We start from the raw sequence: 18343 nt of genomic DNA on the forward strand, positions 1-18343 counted from the left end.
GGATTCTTTCTTTTTTTTTTTTATTAAAAAAAATTTTTTTAATGTTTATTTTTGAGAGAGCAAGAGACAGAGCATGAGCGGGGAGGGACAGAGAGAGAGAGAGACAGACAGACAGACAGACAGACAGACAGAATCCACAGCAGGCTCCAAGCTCTGAGCTGTCAGCACAGAGTCCGACACGGGGCTCGAACTCACCAACCACGAGATCATGACCTGAGCTGAAGTCGGACACTCAACAGACTGAACCCCCCAGGCGCCCCTCTTTCTTAAAGAGAGTTTCTCGGATGAGAGATCCTGGGAGAAGGAATCGCTTGAGTCCAAACAAAACCCCACTTTTCTTAAGAACAAGCCCCAATCTTGGAGCAGTAAGAGAACTGAGTTCAAGTTTCTGTTCTGTAGCTAACTTGTTCCAGGGCTGAAATCCCTCAGGCTCCAGCCCCTTCTGGGTACATACAGTGAGGGAACTGGTCTAGAACATTTATCTTTATGAACCATGTAAGTCCAGTTGTGAAAGAAACACACGACTGCTGGACGTGATGTGGAGGATGCCAAGTCACTGGTAACACCACCGGCCCAGAATAGCCACTGTTGACACTTTGCTGTAGCTCCTTCCAGCCTTCAGTGACTGGCATCTTTTTCCTGGCAGGAAAAGGAATCACACTGTGCATACTATCTTGTGGCCTGTACTTTTCATACAGCGAAAACATTTCTGGAACGTTTTCCCATGTGACAAAATGCTCCCCTTCCGGAAGTTTCCACAGCTGCCGGGCATGAGGTGAACTGACCTGACAAACGTTAACCAATCCCATACTGTTGTTGATTTAGTTTCAGTCCTGTTTTTCACCATTATTTTTAAAAGCGCTGTAAGTGTATCCTGAGGCACACAGAATATTCTGGAAATAGATTTCTAACAGTCAACACCCTCTTTGGTGACTTGATACATTCCGCCATGTTGCTCCACAAAACTGCCCTGACCAGCGTAGGAATCCAATAGCAGGTCACTTGTTGCCTGTATCTTTGTCAATGTCGGGCATTATCTTGGGGGGAAAATCTGCCCAGCAAAGTAGAGGACGCCATTGCTGCTTTAACTTACGTTTCCTTGATCGTTAGTGAGGCTCCATATTTTTTCCACATGTTTATCGGTAATTGAATTTTTTTTTCTTTTGCAAAATGTCAATTCATACTATCTAGCGAGTTTCCTCTTGGGGTTTCGTCCTTTTATGTATTCACAAGAGCTCTTTACGTAAGAAGAATGCACCTATTTTGGCAAACACTACCACAGACCCTTTGAGGAAAACAATGTTGCCGATATTTTTTGCAGACTGTCTTTGACCTTCTAAATTTTGTGTGGGGGGCTGTTTTTTACCACATAAATTTTTGGCCAAATCAACTCGTGCCTCTATGCCTTCATTAATTTCCTAAATTATGCAGGAAAGCACTCAGCCTCCGGAACCCTGGTTTCTAGAACTAATGAAGCAAAAGTGCAAAAAAAAAAAAAAAAATTTAACAGCTTTTTCTTGATCTGGTGTTGTATGGATGTGCAAAAAGGCCTTTCTCGCGGCAGAGGCCCGTAAATATTCACTTGCATTTAAATTATGTTCTCTCAGGCTACCTGGGTGGCTCAGTCCGTTAAGCGTCTGGCTTTGGTTCAGGTCACCGTCTCACAGTCTGTGAGTTCAAGCCCCACATTGGTCTCTGTGCTGACAGCTCAGAGCCTGGAGCCTGCTTCGGATTCTGTGTCTCCCCCTCTCTCTGCTCCTCCCCTGCTCACACTCTGTCTCTCTCTCAAAAATGAATAAATATTAAAAACATTTTTTTAAATAAAAATAATAATAAATTGTGTTCTTTTACGATTTTACTCCTTACATTTAAACATTCAATAGAGGCACATTTTATTTTGAAAATGACATGATGCTGTGGACTGATCTCCTTGTGGCTCACCAACTGGGCCAATCTCATCTGTGAAACAGCCTGTCTTTTCCCCTCTGAATACCATTTTTGTCACTGTCTGAATGCTGATGTGATGCTGGCTCTGGCATCTTCCTGCCCGTAGACTCTTGAATCATCCTCATGCCATTTAAAACAAAATTTTTAGGGGCGCCTGGGTGGCTCAGTCGGTTGAGCTTCCGACTTGGGCTCAGGTCATGATCTCACGGTTCGTGGGTTCGAGCCCCACGTCAGGCTCTGTGCTGAGGGCTCGGAGCCTGGAGCCTGCTTCGGAGTCTGTGTCGCCCTTTCTCCCTGCCCCACCCCTGCTTGTGCTCTGTCTCTCTCTGTCTTTCAAAAATGAATAAATATTAAAAAAAAATTTAACACATTAAAAAAAATTTTTTTTTAATGTTTATTATTGAGAAAGAGAGACACAGAGCATGAGCAGGGGAGGGGCAGAGAGAGGAGGAGACACAGAATCCGAAGCAGGCTCCAGGCTCCGAGCCGTCAGCACAGAGCCCGACGCGGGGCTCGAACCCACGACCGTGAGATCATGACCTGAGCTGAAGTCGGAGGCTTAACTACTGAGCCACCCAGGCGCCCCTTTTTAACAAAATTTTTAAAGTAATCTCTACACCCGACGTGGGGCTTGAACTCAGGAACCTGCAATCAGGAGTCACATGCTCCACTGACCGAGCCAGCTGGGCACCCCTGGAATGACATTAAATGTGTAAATAAGTTCATGAAGAGTTGACAGTCTCACAGTATCAATACCTTATCTTCCCTTTTGTCTAAACTGTTGTTTTATGTCCCTCAGCAATGTTCACATTCAACAACTTCTGAAGTCCTTTCAAGTCCTAGAGTTACACACACACCCACACACACTTTTGAATGGCTTCGATCTGATGTCCCGATACAAAGTGAGCTTTGGAAGAATTGAAACAAAGCAGGAAACCGTTGGAGCCTCCACTCAGCAGCGAGGGGGTCAGGTGGCCACCCCGGAAAGCCACGGTCTCTGACACTGGCTCTCAGGAGGGGACCCCCCGCCAGAGACCCTCCCCCTCCCCCGTGTCATCAGGAGAACTTGGTTGCTTGAAGGTCAGAGGGTGGACTTTTGGGGGTGAACTCAGACTCAAGGTCCTTTATAACCCACAACACCTGATTTCCACCACACCGCGTGTTCCTAAAAACGGAGCTAACCAGAAAAGGGCCTGCATTTCTTCAATGTTAAAATATTTAGGTTCCAAAGGCCTCCGCTGACAGTTAAAAAAAAAAAAAAAACGAAACAAATTTACAGAGTAAAGAGTGCTGAAAAAAATCAGGCATGCCTTCATTAATTTCTTAAATTATGCAGGAAAGCGCTCAGCCTCCGGAACCCGGGTTTCTAGAACTAATGAAGCAAAAGTGCAAAAAAAATTTTAACAGCCTTTTGCTCCCTCAAGTCCTTGTTAGAGCCGGCCTAGAGCCGGGCTGCGGCCCTTAAGAAGAACAAACACCTACAGATGTGCACCTGCCATGGGAGCCGGGAGTCGCGACGTCTGCGAGCTCCCGGCTCGCGGCTCTGGAAGCCAAGCCAAAATTTTCTGAACTTGAGCTACGTTCAGAGCCCCTCAGTTTTTCTTTATTTGGGGGGGGGTAGGGGCTGGGGGCCCACCGATCGCCTCTTCTGGTACGGGGCCGGGCAGGGGGGGTGCTGGGGACCTTTTCGAGTTCCTTTTTGAAGCTGGGAGAAGGTTGGAGCTCCGGCTCTGCTCAGCACCGAGAAAGACCTCGGCGTTTAATATTGCATTACCGAGCAATCATTATCATCTCGCCCATAAATTGCAGCTGATATCAGTATGTGGTCCAGAGCTTTTAGAACTATTCAGGGGAACAGCTCTCACCGACTTCTCGCTGGAAGAGAGCGGGCTTACCAATTACACAGGAAAAGTGTAGCAAAATGAGGAACATCTCCCTAATTAGCCTGGCCTCACTCGTGCGTCATTCTGGGGTGGATGTGACATTTTTAAAAGGGGGGGGGCTCTGAAGGGAACCCCAGGCCACCGGCTCTCTGGGGTTGCTCTCCCAGACTCAGGGGGATGGTGTGATCACCCAGGTCCTAAGGTCTCCAAGGGACCCCTTAGGGCAGCACGCACGCGTTCTGTGGCAAAGGCAGCCATGGAGATTTCTCATCCCCCCGGAACCCCAGTGAGTCCTCCCGGGAAGGAAGGGTGGTGACCGAGGCCTCCGTATCACGGGGTGTAGGTCCCGGGGGGTCCTCAAGATGGAAACCCCGGGCAGGGCACCGAGCTCTTGCATTTATACAAATGTGGGCAACTACCCAGTTGCAAAATGGACCACGCTTTCGGGGGGGAGGGGGGGGGGGGGGGGACACCGCCATTTTGGCCGAAAGCAACTTAACGGCCGCCGACGCTGGCAAAGCAAGAAGTCATAAATCAGTCAACAGCGCCCGGCCGGTGCCATGATGGCACACGCTCGTTAGGTTCGTGGGTCCGACTACCAGGAGTGGCTGAGCGCGGAGGTATCCGTCAGTCCCTAATTAGAATACATTATCCGTCTTCCTGACACTTCAGTGAAATGTCTATTCCGCTCTGGAGCCGCAGCTTTGTTCAGAGCAGGTTAATTGATATTCTGATGCCTTCGCTCGCCATACCCCCGTGGCTCGGTTCTGTTTTATCACACATCAAAAAGGCCGTATGCTCAGGGCACCCCATGCACCAGCACAGAGCCGGAGGTCTGCACAGCTGCGAGGGGTACGGTATCACAGGAGGGACAAGCACCGAGCAGATGTCACGGATGAGAAAAAAAAAAAAGGGAGCGAACGCAGCCAGCCAGCCTGGGGAACTTGGCGAGGCCCAGCGGAGCGCGGCCCGACGCGGAGCGGGCTGTCCTGCTCTGTGTGAACACTGGCCTTCTCTGCCCTCCTGACTATTATTAAAGCACAATTAGCAACTTCTCGCGGTAAAACGCCCGCCCTCCGGGCCCTCTGCCTTTCCGATGCATCGTCCCCCGCTCCCCTCCCCTCTCCGCCAAAGACCAGAGCGGGGTGCTCCCCCTGGGAGGCCCCCTTGCCGGCTCCCCGCTCCAAGTGGAGACCGTACCAGACCGTCCCTGGAGCCGAGGGCTGATTCCTCGCGGTCCCGAGCGGGTGATCTGAGGCTGCAGATTTGGACTTGACCAATCAGATTCACTCAGCTCCAAGTCCGAACCAGGCGAAGCATCAAAAGATCACCACAGGCCCACCCGCTACCCCTCTTTTTTTATTTTTTTCCCCAATGAAATATGATGTGATTTCCCAACATATAAAAGAAGGAGAAAGGAGAGTTGGTACCAGCCAGAAAGAAATGCATCTGAGAAGGTCGAGTTTGGGAAACTATAGCATCTCCTTCTCAGGTGCAGACACAGCGGCCATGGTTGGAAACGAATGAAATGGGTAATCCAACCACATCCAGTTAATGGGGCCATTCCGCTCAAACACTTTACGGCACGTCCGAGGTGTGGTCCCACCTCCTCCAAAATGAGACCTGCCCTTTAGGATGTCAGATTATCTGGAGGGTGAAACGTAGGGGCTTTGGAACCGGCCTGTGCCACTGTCAGCTGGATGACTTCCAACCAGTCACCTCAATCCCTCTGGCCTTGCCCTCCCTATCTGCAAAGTGGGGCAGTAACCGCAGTCTAGCCCGTAGCTGTTGGGCTACTTAAATACGGACTCTAAGCAAGTACCCACAAAACAAGGCACGGTGCCTGGCAACAAAGAACGGGCCGGCTTCAGCATTATAATTATATTATAATATATTAGCATTATAATTCTGAGAGAGATGAGCTACGTTCTTTTTCTCTACCTACTCGCAAGAAGGAATCCTATGTAAGTTTGCAGAACTTAATACAGATAATTTAGAAAGGTGGTCTCTTGGAAACAGGAATAACTGACATTCTGGATGTGACCTGAGGAAAGTGGTCCAGTTCAAGACGATGTGAGGAAAACACGTTTGTATTAGAACGAGGGGAGTCCGGTGAGCGGTCTGGCGACGGCGGACCCGTCCCAGGGCACTCGAGGCCATCTGCCATCGCCGGGCCGGGGGCCCTGCCCAAGGATGAGCAGGAGCCACACGGGACCGCAGGTTGGGGTCCAGCACATGTGCAAACAATCATCACGTCGTTACAATGGGGCAAGATCCATTCACCCATTCACTCCCCCATCTATTCATTCATTCATTCATTCATTCATTCGGGTATTTACACACACCCTGCGCTTCCATACTGGAAAGGCCAGCGGGCCCGCCCCTGGGGGTGAACCGTCACCGCCTTCTTTAACCGACTGCCCCAAGTCTGTCTTACTCATCGCTTTTCCCAGCTGGCCCTCTGACTGGTGACTGTGCAAGGCCTTGAATGTCATCTGTGAATTGAGAGGAAACGGACCAGGTGACCTCTACGTAGGGGAACTGTAAGATTTATGGTCTAACAGGGCGCCTGGGTGGCTCAGTCGGTTGAGTGTCCGACTTCAGCTCAGGTCATGGTCTCGTGGTTCATGAGTGCGAGCCCCGTGTCGGGCTCTGTGCTGACAGCGCAGAACCCGTTTCGGATCCTCTGTCCCCCGCTCTCTGCCCCTCCCCCACTCGTCCGCACGCGCGCGTGCTCTCTCTCTCTCAAAAATAAATAAACATTACAAAAAAGATTTATGGTCTGACAAAGACATTTAAGGGTGAATAATAGCACGTTATTAATAATCATGCAGGAAAAGCAGGCCTCCACAGGACCAGTGACCACAGGACCAGTGACTGACTCACCTCTCCTGTGCTTTGAACATCACAACGTCACTTACTTTCAGTCCCATATCTTGTTTCTTGTCCTGCACCCCTGCCGGCTCTCTGAGATCATGAAAGGAAGGGGCGCCCCCCCCACCACCACCAAGGGGCAGGAGGGGCTGACAAGGACCCCAAGTCTGATCAACAACTAGAATGACTCCTCTCCGGGGAACTCCCAAGCACAGCATGACGGTCTAGTGCACAGAGCCCCCGGGGCTCACCCTCAGGGACTGCGGTGTCCCCCGTCCAGACCCCAAATGGCTCCTCAGACCTCACCTCTTCCTCTCCGTGCCAGGTTCCCTGAACCAGGCACAGCCCCACACCGAAGCAGACAGCCCTCGGTTCCCGCCTCCCGAGCTCAAGCTGGAGCTCTCCCCTCGTCCTGCGACCCCCATGCTGCCCATCGGGGCCGCGGGCAGGGAAAGTACTGGCCACGGAGGGAGCCACGGCTGGGTCCAGATCGTGGCTCCTACCTCGCGGTTCTGTCGCCTCAATTACCCAGCCCCGAGCCTCAGTGCGCTCATCTGTAAAGTGGGGGCGGTAAGAACCCCCTTATAGGAAAAATCACTGAAATGGCTGCATGAGGTCGTCGACGGCAAGTGTGACGGCAGAGTGCGAGTGGAAGTAGGCACTTCACACACACCAGTTCCCTTCTCTCCACTAACCGCAATCGGGGCGCCAGGGAAGCTGCATTCCCACAAGACTGAGAAAGGCTGAATCCGCAAAGGGGTGACTTCACAGAGCTTATTCCAGATCTCACAAGGAGGCAGCACCCTGGGCGACACCGGGCGCCTGCACGAGGAGTCCCTCAGGCTCCGGCACCCCATCCCCAGTGTTGCTGGCCCCCGTCCTTCCGTCTCCCCTGCGTCGGGTCACTCCCTCACGAAAGCGCCCTCCCACCCTTAGCGGAGGGAGCCTTCTCCCTCCGCTCACTTCTCAACCTTCCGGAGGCTGGGACCACTCCCCACATCTTCCTGAACTCCTCTCCTCTCGGGTCCTCATCCTCCATCTTCCGCTTCCAGAGACTAGACCCCCTGCCGCTCCTCCAGGAAAAGCCCCACTTGGCCAATTGTTGAAAAGGGAAATGTGAGAAAACCCGTTCTATCTTCAGAGAATGAGAATTCACCAGATACTGGTGGGCGCCACAAAGTCTCAAAAAATGACAGGCATGCCAATGGGATACACACTCGCTCTTGTATTCTGTCCGATACTCTGATTTGTAGTTAGTGTTACAAGCAGTATATTTTTAAAAAATTGTCTTAATGTTTAATCTTGAGAAAGACAGTATGAGCAGGGGAGGGGCAGAGAGAGATAGAGCATGAACAGGGGAGGGGCAGAGAGAGAGAGGGAGGCACAGAATCGGAAGCAGGCTCCGGGCTCCGCCCTGTGAGCACAGAGCCCGACGCGGGGGCTCAAACTCACAAACTGTGAGTGAGATCGGGACCTGAGCCGAAGTCGGACGCTTCACCGACGGAGCCCCCCAGGCGCCCCCCCCTTAAGTAGTCTGTTTAGAATTAAAATTGGGGGTAGTGAATACGTGCCCGCTCACACCCATGCGACTTTCCGCGTTTCTTTCGAATCCCATCGGCTAATGGTAATGAGCCAGCTGGGCACCCCGGGACCCCCCGTCTCCCAACCATGTGACTGTTTCCTCTTCTGCAAGACAGGCGTGGTGGGAAGCGCCCGCCCTGCCGGGGTTGGGGGCCGCATGCGACGACACACACACAAAGAGCTAGCACGGCATCTGGCAGGTGCTGGAAGAGTGGCGGTGCCCAGCGTGTCCCAGCCTCGGGCACACACCACGCTGCTCCTAGTGGGCGGCCGGCCGAGGGCCCAAGGACACGAGGGGCTGCCGCCCTCTGCTCGGGCCCCCCCGGCCGGCGTTTCCGGCTCGGCTCCACCTCCGAATCAGCGCTCCACCTGCCCCAGGCGACGTCCCGCCGGTCCCCCGTCCGATCCTGTTTCCAACACCGCCGGGCCTCTCGATACTCTCTGCTGCTCCAGGGTTACGGCCGCCCAAGCACCAGACTCGGTGCCGCATCCCTGCCACCTGCTTCTCCTCCCAACAACTGTGAGAGGGATCGTCACGGGCTGGGCCTGCAGGCAGCTGGGCCACTCGTGCCATTAACGGGCCCTGAGGCACGCCACCCGGCCACCTGGCCAAGCACGGCCTCAACTGAGGGTCCGGAAACATCCCCCAGACGAGGGATCCCGGAGGGTGCACTCACCGGCCCCCCTCGGAGCCCTGCCTCACCGTGACGCATGCCGTAAGTTTTCTGAGTGGAGGCTGGGCCGCCCCTCCGACGCCCTGCGATCCTAACCGTGTCTGTGTTCGAGGAGCACACGGCCCCGGGGCCTCAGCAGAGCTGTTGATCAATAAAACCGCGCTCCTCAGAGGATGCAAGTGAGATCCATAAACCCGCGGGTGTCAAAACAATGGCAAGAAAGTCCTGTGTTCCTCCCGTCAGAGGGTGAAAGCCGGGCGATTAATGCCAGCCCGATGACACCACAAGGACAGATAAAACAAACAGCCGGTGGTTCTGCAGACCAGACTCAGGTTCCTCTACTCTGCCAGCGTCTCCACCATAAATACTGACTCGCGTTATGGGCAGGGAGGCATAAATCTGTGCCTAAAAAGGGACGAAGAAAAAGGCTCCAGAAATCTGCCGAGTCAACTTTAAACTTTTGGTTCCGTGGCCAAAAGTATGCCGCACCGACCCCTCCTCTCTTAACTGAGAGCCTCCGTGACGCTAAAGGGAATAAAGAAAAGAAAACCAGGTCAGTCCGGGAACACAGAGTGTAATTTTGCATTTTACGTGCAGTAAAGCCCCCACCCCGGGCCCGGCGCAGGGCTGGTCGGTGTGGGGCTGGGGGTGTGAGCCTCTTCCGGTGAGCGCCGTGGACCTTCCCCGCGACCAGGGACGTGGGGAGTGTGGCCAGAGTCTGGCTTTTGACGAGGACACTCTTTCTCCGGCTCATCTCCGGAGGGAGATGATTGCAGACGTTCTGGAAGGTCTGTGTTTCCCGCCTTGGGATCGGCAGCGGATTTCTGGGGCCGCGGCCTCCTCTCCCGTCGGATGGGAGGATGGCAGCACCTACCCCCCACCTGCACCGCCCGCCACACGTCCACGAAAGCGGGCACCGTGTCTTTTGTTCCGTCCTGTCCCCGACGCGACAGAAAGCAGGCCGTGGCGCACAGCGGACGCCCGTGAGTCTTAGTCGTTGACCCCTTCGCAGGACAGCTGTGTGGCTCCCGTGAGAAGATGCCTCCCGGGTTGGCACAGTGTCTGGCTAACCGTTATTTGTGTCTTTATCTTGAGGGACCAGTTCTGCTCTCTGCTGCCTGTGCTGCGGCTTCATTCGGGCCTTCGTTTTTCTTCTTCCCGATCTTTACCACAACGAGGCCACAGGCCCGATGAGTCACAGGGCAAGTCCGTGTCTTTCGAGGTCACTGAAGTCGAGGCCCGATTACGTCCCAGGTAGGTAACACACGCCCCCGTGAACGTGTTCGGGTTTCCGCTCCGGGCATCCGGTGGGCGCATGAGGAAGACCTGACCAACTGCTGGGGGCTGAGCAGAGCCGGCTGGACGCAGTGACCCGGGCGACAGGCGTGGGGTCCCCACGGGCCTCCCTTCGGTGCACCAGGGGTGGCTGCAAGGATGCCGAGGTCTGGTCTTCCTTAGTCAGAGGGTGGCTTCCCCTCGGATGGGGCTCCGAGCATCATGGCTGCGACACAGAACACGACTGAGCAGGGCACCGACCGCCAGCTGGGCACCGAGGGGGCCCGCGCCCTGTCTCGCTCACGCTAAAGGTCTCTGCCCGCCGGCCCAGGGCGGCCCTCGAGGGGAGCGAGTTCTACGAACTGGGCTTACGTTCGGCCTCACGCCGTACCACGTTTTGAGCTAGTCCTAACCTCCAGGGGGTAGAACTCATCCCCCGTGCGAGCCCACAGAATCAGAGAAAAACCAAGGCACGTGGACAGAAGTACGAGACGGACTCCAGCTGGTTTTTAAATTCCACTGATTTTTTTCTTTTCCTCCGGCCTTACATTCAAAAGACTGCTAATTCTCATCCATGCGGGCTGTGAGGATGTCCCAGGACTCACTCGAGTAATGATTCTGACCGCACGCTGTGCCGGCGGGCCACGAGCGGACCCCAGAGGCGCACGGGACTCCAACGAAGTGAAGCAGGAAGCAGCAGCAGCCTTCTCCGGCCCGTCCGTGCGTGATCTGTTTCCAGCCACTCACCTTGCGTGAGAGAAGCCTCTTCACCTGCCCAAGTGGACCTCAGAGCCGAGGGCTGAGCCCTTGGCTTGGAGATCTCATTCCACAGGGAGAGCGAGATAGCCCAGCTTCGCCGACGGTGCACCGTGGCCCCCGGGGCCCACGCGGCCCACCTGCGGCCTCAGGAGCTTCACACAGGCCTGTGCTGAGGCCCGCGTGGCTCTCCCCCCACCGGGTCCCCTTGGCCCACCGGCCCAGACCCGCCAGGGACAGTCCCGGCCAGCAGAGGCGGACACAAGCCATCTACGGGGCCCATCAGTCACCTCTGAGGCTCGGAGGCTGCTGCCTTTTCCTGGGTGATCAACTCCCACCGTCTGAAAGCCAGGGTCATCGGCTACCAGTCTTTCTGTCTCCACCGCACAGCGGTGGGAGGAAGGTGACCACACATCACGGCATTTCTCCCTTGTCTCTTAGCCAGGATTTTCTCACCCATGGCCTCCCAACTCAGTCTGGTTCTGGTGACACAAAAACGCCTTTGTCCAGGGGTCTGCACAACAGCAGAGACCCTGGACCGAGCTGGGCCCGGCAGCCAGGTGGCCGAGAACCTCGGTGTGATAGTGGCTCTGACTTCGGCTAAGTCCCTTCTCCCATCTGGGCCTCAGTTTCTCCTTGTGTAAAAGATTTTTTTTTTTTTAATTTTCTTTAATGTTTATTTATTTTTGAGAGATGGAGACAGCGTGAGCAGGGGAGGGGCAGAGAGAGAGAGAGAGGGAGACCCAGAATATGAAGCAGGGTCCAGGCTCCAAGCTGTCAGCATAGAGCCTGACGTGGGGCTTGAACTCACGAACTATGAGATCATGACCTGAGCCGAAGTCGGACACTCAACCGACTGAGCCACCCAGGAGCTCCTAAAAGATTTTTTTTTTTAAGTTTATTTATAGATTTTGAGAAAGAGAGTGTGCATACGTGCACACAAGCACACAAGCAGGGAAAGGGCAGAGAGAAAGGGAGGGAGAGAATCCACCCAGGCGCTCCTAAAACAGTGTCTTTAGAAATCATCCTGCCTAAAACCTTTCACAGAAGGTGGGGTGCCTGGGTGGCTCGGTTGGTTAAACATCTGACTCTTGATTTCAGCTCAAGTCATGATGCCGGGGTCGTGAGATCGAGCCCCACATCGGGCTCTGCACTGACATCCAGGAGCCTGCTTGGGATTCCCTCTCTCCCTCTCTCTCTGCCCCTCCCCCACTCGTGTGTGTGTGTGTGTGTGTGTGTGTGTGTGTGTGTGTGTGTGCGCGTGCGCTCTCTCTCTCAAATTAATTAAAAAAAATAAAGACACTTTAAAAAAAATGGTAAAACGAATTGGAATCCCTCCATATGGTGCACTTTTATGATATGCCTTTATTCAATACTTTAAAATCAAGTGTCCTGGGGGCACCTGGGTGGCTCAGTCAGTTAAGCATCCAACTTTGGCTCAGGTCATGATCTCACGGTCTGTGAGTTCGAGCCCCGCGTCAGGCCCTGTGCTGACAGCTCGGAGCCTGGAGCCTACTTCGGATTCTGTGTCTCCCTCTCTCTCTGCCCCTCCCCCACTCGTGCTCTGCCTCTGTCTGTCAAAACTAAACAAACATTAAAAAAAATTTTTTTTAAATCAAGTGCCCCGTTGGCTGACCCTCGTTCTAGTCGATTAAAAGGATGATGAGGGAAGACACAGGAAGTCTGTGCACAGGGCACCAAGACCGAATTGGAAGATGGTCCTCAAACCTTGAACCCCGGAGGCTCGGGGCACAACACCACCCGGGTGTGCAGCAGTTGAACTCGACAAGCTGTAGGGGGCCACGGCCAAATGCGGAATTTGAAAGCACTGATAACGGAAAACAATTTGAAGATGCGATGAGGAACGTCACTAAACAGTCTCCACTAGTTACGTAAACCAAGCCAGGGCAACAATCCAAATATCCTCCCCAGAGAAGCCTTAGGACAAATATGTTCCTGTTACTGAAAATTGTTCAGACCGGACGGCATAGTCACATTGTATTTTAAGCACCTTCCCTCCTTGGGCCACCAGCCAGCTGGGATAAGATTTCACTTCCCTGGGTACAGACTGGGGGAATCACCCAAGCGGCATTCTCTCATTCATTCACTTTGCGAATATTTCCCGGGCTCGAAGCTGATGGCTGCTCAGCCGGGTTCTCTGCGGGGGCCTCACAGGGCAGCAGTCAAGGTGGGAGCCGGGCTGCGTTCTCACCTGGAGGCTCGACAGAGGAGGAATCCGCCTCTGAGCTCATTCTGGCCGTTGGCAGAATTCCCTCCCGTGCTGCCGTATGTCTGACTCGGGCCCTGGTTCCTCGCGGGCTGGAGGCTGCCCTCGTGAGCCTCTCCAACATGGCAGCTGACTTGTCAAGCCAGTAAGGAGACTCTGTCTCTCCGGTCCACTCGGACGAAGTCTCAGATAATGTAACATCATCATGGGACTGACCCCTCCTCACCTCTGCCCTCTTCTGTTGGACCTGCTCCCACTCAACGTGGGGGTCACACGGTCGCGGACACCAGGGGGAGGGAAACCACCGGGAGTCCCCCCACCAGGGTCTACGCCCCACACGCAGTGTGCGGAGACCCCGAGAGGGGGCCACACAGGTGAAGCTGGAGGAGGGGCGAAAGGCAGCGGACACGAGAGGAGCAGAGGGACGGAGCTGGGCAGCGGGCAGGCCCAGGCCTCCAGCGCTTTGAGGACGGACGCCCGAGAAGGCTGGAGAGCAGCAGGGGTGCTCAGCGGTGGAGGACGCCGTAACATTTGCTTTAAGTAGACAAACACTCCTCTAGGTATAAAATATAAACATCCTTTCGAGGGAGTGTTAACATCAGTTGCCTCCAGGAAGGGAGCCGGCGGCTGAGGGGACTTGGGCGCCTGCGGAATGTTGAGCCGTCTGAACGTACTGCAGTCGAGAAATGAATTTGTTCATTTTCTTGAAGCCATCCCTGAGGCAGCGATATGCAGAAGGGGCCGGGAACCAAGCAGGGTAGCTGTGGGGAGGGGTTAGGTCCCCAAGGAAGGAAAGGGACCTCAGCAATCCAAACCCGGGAGAGCACTGTGACTCTGGAGAAGGAAAGACTTGTAACCTCTCTGGTGTTAGAGCCTTTTCCTCCACGTTTCCTGAACTCGCCGCCTCATTTAGCTTCCCTCCGCCCTCAGAGATGTTGCCTGAAGAGCTCTCGGACTTCAAGAACGTGGCTGTCCCTAAAGAAAGGCCATGGGTCCCCAACAGGTAGAGCCCACATCCTTTTCACCGTCCCAATACAAAGTGCTAATTTCCCTTTCTCCAAAGCATTTGCTGGTCACTTCAAAGAGATTCTTCAAAGAGATTGCATTAGACCAAAAAAAACGGAAAAGAGAAGAAAAAACCCCCAACATTAACTACAGAATCCTGATGGGTTATGATCGCGTTACTTTTCCCTGAACGCTAGTCCCTGCTTCCTTTTTGTGCTCTAAATTACCAATTCTGGTCCCTGTGTAGCTAAATAATAATAATTACCATATAAATGAATATGCATATGTGTCATTTTTCTCCCCCAAAAGCAAGAAAGCCTGTTTATTTTGGATGAGGGTTTGTTTTGTTTCCAAACAACCAAAGCACATAATTAGAAGCCTCACCTCTTGCTCTTGAAGTCCTGTCTCCGCCGGGAAGAGATGAAAAAGGTACGGAATGCCCCTTGAAGCTCAGAAGGAATTTTAAAACAAATTAAAGGAGATATTTCTCTGCGCTGCAGGTAACAATGGCTTGGACGGGATCAGAATCAGAACGCAAAGGCCGGAAGGGGCTTCGAAGCTGAAGCTGGGCCCGGCCGTTCACGGATAAGGGCGGGAGGCCTCGTGAAGTGGGGGGACACAGCGCGCACTGGGGAGCCAAGAAGACAGTGGCCAACAGCAGAACTCCGCGTTTGCGTTTCTGTTCTGGGACGGACCGTGGGACCCCCGGCAGGGCACACAACGTCTGCAAGCCTCAGCTTCTGCAGCCCTAAATGCAGTGAGGGCAGGGCCTCCTCTACCAGGCTGCTATCAGGCTGCATGAGGTCACGGACGCGGCCCTCAGCCCTCCGCTCCCATCGGGGATCTCCGTCGACGGCCTCACTGCAGAGGCGCCCTGTGCCCCTGCGGTGTGGTGTTGTGGGCCAGGAGCCAGGCCAGGCGCCCCAAGTCGTTGGAGTCCAGGCACCCTCCAGCCACCATCGCCAACACAGTAACAATGATATCACTAAAATCATTATAAATACCGAATCAATGGTATTAAATCAACCAAGAGTATTCATTATGCACGATAGAGTCGTGCGGTACAACAGAACTCATAATAACCTGACTGACGCTAGAACTAACCGACAACTCTAATAGTAAATATTATTACCATCTTCATGATGGTGGCGGCTGTTGGCAAGGACCAGGGATGCCTGGTCTTACGCTCTGTCCACACTGCAGGTGCTGTGCAGACCAAACTTTTAGGTAAGCTCAAGAGGGTTTATAGAAGTTCCATGCGTGTTTCAGAGACTAACCTGGGTCACTGAGGGCAAGATTGGGATGTGCAGTTGAAGTCACAGAAGTGAGAAACACCAGCTTTGCCCCAGAAGCCATGACTTCGTGACTTACGGAGATTAAAAAACAAACAAACAAAAAATGATATGAACAAAGCAGCCCGGTCCAGCTGGAGCCTGTGTCCGGACCCAGTGCCCGGATCTCCGAGGCATAGTTCAAGGTGGTTTATCTCCCCTGGGGAACACACCCAGTGACTCAACCCCACAATTCCACACTTCTGAATTCCAGGTTGAACGCTTATGCACCAGAAACAGGCAGTAATTTACGAAAATAACTTACACAAAGTAACATTTCTATGTCTTCAGATTGGGTTGGGTAAAGCCTGGCCCGAAGCCAAAAGGAGGGTCTGAGTGGAGAAGCTGAGTCTGCCGACCTGCCTGCCAGACCCGGGGTCTTTTCTTGTTCTCGCAGTCAGCTGGGTGGGGGGGGCTCCGGGCCTCTCTTGCACCAAGGCAGCCAGGGGAAGCGAACACTCTTGACCTGGGAGCAGAACAGCCAGGACATGGCAGTTCTGGCTCGAGCTCCTGGATCATGAGGTGGTGTGGCATCGTAAGCATCTTAAAAAGAAATCTGGGGGTCCTGGCTGGCTCAGTCGGTTGAGCATCCAACTTCAGCTCAGGTTATGATCTCGCAGTTTGCGAGTTCGAGCCCCGTGTCAGGCTCTGTGCTGTCAGCGCAGAGACCGCTTCGGATCCTCTGCCCCCCTCCCTCTGCCCCTGCCCCACTCGCTCACATGCGCTCTCTCTTTCTCTCAAAAATAGGTAAACATTAAAAAAAAAAAAAGAAAAGAAAAGAGGGGCGCCTGGGTGGCTCAGTCGGTTAAGTGTCCGACTTCAGCTCAAGTTATGATCTCACGGTTCGTGGGTTCGAGCCCTGCGTCAGGCTCTGTGCTGACAGCTCAGAGCCTGCAGCCTGTTTCAGATTCTGTCTCTGGCTCTCTCTCTGCCCCTCCCCTGCTTGTGCTCTGTCTCTCTGTCTCTGAAATAAGTAAATATTAAAAAAAAAATTTTTTAATAAAAAGAAAAAAAAAAGGAAATCTTAAGGGGGTGTGGGGAGATCCTGCCACCTGCCTTTGCTGATGCCAAGAACCACCACGGAGCTGCCCCCACCGGGACAGCATTTGGGCCCGGGGAGCAGTTGTGGCTCGAGAGGAGGCCACATCGCTCAGGGCGAGTGAGATTCCTGGGGTAGGAACCCAAGGGTTACTCCCTTCCACAGCTACCACGCCCTGGTTCCAGAAGCTCTCAGCATCCTGGACCGGCCCCACGTGCAAGGCTGTCTCTGGCTCTTTTAAATGCAGCTCCCATCCCGCAGCCAGGTCCCAGTCCCGGCGACTCGGGTACGCTCATGCCCAAGGAGTAACGCCCAACATTCGGCCAAACGGGGCCAGCACGGCCCTAAGCAGTAGAGAAGCAGCTTGGCCCTGAAGCGGGAAGACAGAAACAGACCTGAACGCTTCCAGCCTGGTGATCGGCAATGTAAGAGTTTAATTCAACTTGGCAAACTCATGATCAATTATGGATTAAGGCATAGAGCGTTTTGTCCAGAAAGTGCCGGCCCGTTTCTAGTCACTTAGGAGGCCCTCCCCTCCGCTTTTATTCTGACAAATGACTGTTTCCGCACGTGCCAGATAAAAGAGAGGGAACCTTCGAGAGGGTGACCGACTGATGGGTCAGTTTTAAGAAGAACTGATCTGAGGTTGGTATGAAGGGGGGTCTGGGCCTCGTTCTGCCTGCCACCCTCCCTCCCCACCCCCCGCCAAGACAGCCCCTCCACAGACCACGCCGGCCCCATCTCTGGAGGTTTCTGTGACAACCTGGCTCTCCTGGCCTGGCTAGTGGCCCTCACGGCCCTTCTGACAGCTGGCCCTCCTTTGGGCATGCAAGGCCGTATCCGACTGCAGCTGGTGAGCTCAAGACCAAGGGACCCCCTTGCTCGTGGGGGGGCTGAGGCAGAGGGAAAGGGTCCAGCAGCAAAGACCACGTGGTGCCTGCAACAAGGCACTTGACTGGAGTAGGGGGAATTGAGCCAGATGGGCTTGGGAGCAGGTGACAAGTCTTCAAATGAGCCTATGGCTAAGGGGCCTTTCTTCTAACACTGCTGGAAGGTGGAAGTTTGCTGTGTGGGGGGGGTGTGTGTGTAGGAGGCTTTATTTCACTTGGGGAGGGGTGGGAGGGAGAACCTTGAGAGAAGGCAGCAGGCAGGGCAGGAGGGAGGCTGGTGCTTGGACCAGGACTGGGCCGGGGAAGGGCTGCCCCCAGGCCTATTGGGAAGAAGAAACTGAGGCCGGCCTCTGCTGAGACCTAACCCAAGGGGGTGGGGGTGGGAACTGGGTCTGGAGGAATGAAGGCCCCCTCCCTCCAGGCTGGACACGGAGCCCGGGTCCTGTCTCACTTTCCTCCTCTAGGGCCTTAGTTCCTCCTGGCTCACTGGGGCCACATGACCCCCAAACCTCACTGCTCCTGCCCCAGAGGAAGGGGCCAGATCAGACAGGGCGGTGGACACAGAGCCTGAGGGAAGTTAGGGAAGGAAGGGCGGGGTCCCTGGTGCACGAGGGGGGACGTTTGCTTTTTATTTGGAAATGAAGAGAGAAGGCAAAAGCGTTTTTCACAATGGTGTGAAAGCAGCACTTAGAACAGGGGTCCGGAAACTAGGAGTCCCTGGCCAAATCCGCCTGCTGCCTATTTTTGTAAATAAAGTTTTATTAGGACAAACCGTGCCCTTTCATCTCTGTACCACGTATGGCTGCCTCCACATTACATCAGAGTTGAGCAGTTCCAACACGAGGCCATATGGCCCACAAA

At 54.0% G+C, this 18343-nt stretch overlaps 1 protein-coding gene across 2 annotated transcripts in view; it reads right to left on the reverse strand.

Moving 5' to 3' along the window:
• The window catches only part of AK8 (adenylate kinase 8), a 126190-nt gene that overhangs the window by 83755 nt on the left and 24092 nt on the right, over positions 1-18343 (reverse strand). The window lies entirely within an intron of this gene.

Source organism: Panthera uncia, chromosome D4 (assembly GCF_023721935.1).
Source record: "Panthera uncia isolate 11264 chromosome D4, Puncia_PCG_1.0, whole genome shotgun sequence".
NCBI lineage: Eukaryota > Metazoa > Chordata > Mammalia > Carnivora > Felidae > Panthera > Panthera uncia.